We start from the raw sequence: 2,327 nt of genomic DNA on the forward strand, positions 1-2,327 counted from the left end.
GATAGCTTTTGTAATAAACACACACACACACACACACACACACACACACACCTTGATTGGGACAAAGAGTAATCCCTTCTGTGTGTGCGTATTTGTTCGTGTGTACGTGCGTGTCCTTGTCTGTGTGTGTGTGTGTGTGTGTGTGTGTATGTGTGTGTGTGTGTGTGTGTGTGTGCTGCAATAAGCCGTATCTTCTCTTACTTACTAAACCAAGCGCTGTGATGGAGGCGTTATTAAGCACTTTTACGAGGCTCAGAAAATCCTGTTTACCGTTAATAATATATCAAAGTGGACGCGCCTGGCGAGACTTGGCAACCCGGCGGCCCGTCTAGCCCTCTGGCGGACGGCGGGGGAAGCAGGGAAGGTAAACAATAGGGAATGGAGGCGAATAAGTTAACCAGGCATACTTTTAAATGTGCCGGGTTCACATTACGAGTGTTTCCCAAGCCCACAGAGAAGTGTAACCGGGTTTTCGTGTGTTTGTTTTCAAGCTCGTGGTGTAGAAGTCGTGTCAAACTATCACCAGGATCACAAAACAGGCCATGAAAACCCCGGAAACGTCTACGAGAGGCTTTTCAACTTCAAACAGGCGTAGAGAAGTGGATGTCAAACTATCACCAGGATCACAAAACAGGCCATGAAAACCCCGGAAACGTCTACGAGAGGCTTTTCAAATTCAAACAGGCGTAGAGAAGTGGGTGTCAAACTATCACCAGGATCACAAAACAGGCCATGAAAACCCCGGAAACGTCTACGAGAGGCTTTTCAAATTCAAACAGGCGTAGAGAAGTGGGTGTCAAACTATCACCAGGATCACAAAACGGGCCATGAAAACCCCGGAAACGTCTACGAGAGGCTTTTCAAATTCAAACAGGCGTAGAGAGGTGGATGTCAAACTATCACCAGGATCACAAAACAGGCCATGAAAACCCCAGAAATGTCTACGAGAGGCTTTTCAACTTCAAACAGGCGTAGAGAAGTCGTGTCAAACTATCACCAGGATCACAAAACAGGCCATGAAAACCCCGGAAACGTCTACGAGAGGCTTTTCAACTTCAAACAGGCGTAGAGAAGTGGGTGTCAAGCTATCACCAGGATCAGGTAAATATGGAGATTCACTACGCACCTCCAATATTGCCCCCACGAGAATAATAACATTACCAAGATCTCACATGCTGTTGTACTTCTCTCCACAATTACCCAGGATCACTCTATCTCTGTATCTCTGCTTGTCTGTGTCTCTGTAGCTTTGTCTGTGTCTCTGTATCTGTCTTTCTGAATGTTTCGGGATCCCATTACGACTATTACCCAAGGCCACAGAGAGGAGTAACCGGGTTTTCATGGGTGACTTTTCTATTCAGGGTGCAGAGTCAGTGTAAAGCTATCACCAGGATCGCCCTGTATCTGTGTAGCTCTATTTGTCTGTATTTCTATGTCCCCGTCTTTTTAAACGTCTCTAGCTCACATTACTACTATTACCCAAGGCCTCAGAGAAGATTAACTGGGTTTTCATGGTTGATTTCCCTGTTCCAAATGCAGAGGTCGTGTAAAACTATCACCAGGGTTACTATTGCATCTCATTTTGTTTGTATTTCTGTCTTTTTAAGCGTCTCGGGCTCACATTACTACCATTACCCAAGCCACAGAGAAGATTGGCCGGGTTTTCATGGTTGATTTCCCCATTCATGATGCAGAAGCCGAGTAAAACTATCACCAGGGTCACTTTTACATCTCATTTTGTTTGTATTTCTGTCTTTTTAAGCGTCTCTAGCTCACATTACTACCATTACCCAAGCCACAGAGAAGAGTAACCGGGTTTTCATGGGTGATTTCCCCGTTCATGATGCAGAAGCCGTGTAAAACTATCATCAGGGTCACTTTTGCATCTCATTTTGTTTGTATCTCTGTCCTTTTAAGCGTCTCGGGCTCAGTTCAGTTGTAGGTCGGGAGTATACCCTTTCTAACGGCACTCCCTGATGTGTTCTTCTCGCTGTCTGGGATATGTGTACCCTTCACTGATGCTTATTATTTTCTTCTTCTTTCCTTACCTTTTATCTTATTTTCCACATTACTATTATTACCCACAGAGAAAATTGGCTGGGTTTTCGCGGGTGATTTCCCCGTTCAAGACAAAGTTGCCAGATTGTCTTACTCAGCCTCTTATATTTACCGACTTCCCACCCAAAAACTGTCTCCTGGACCCCAATAAGTAGATTCACTTAAAATCATCGTTAAAATAGTTAACTCCTGATGTTTCTTGGCAATAGTTAGGCGTCAGAAACCGGGAAATACTATGCCATGAGTATGACAATCTGGTTCAGGATGCA

Source organism: Eriocheir sinensis, chromosome 19, assembly GCF_024679095.1.
Source record: "Eriocheir sinensis breed Jianghai 21 chromosome 19, ASM2467909v1, whole genome shotgun sequence".
In the NCBI taxonomy this organism is placed as follows: Eukaryota; Metazoa; Arthropoda; class Malacostraca; order Decapoda; family Varunidae; genus Eriocheir; species Eriocheir sinensis.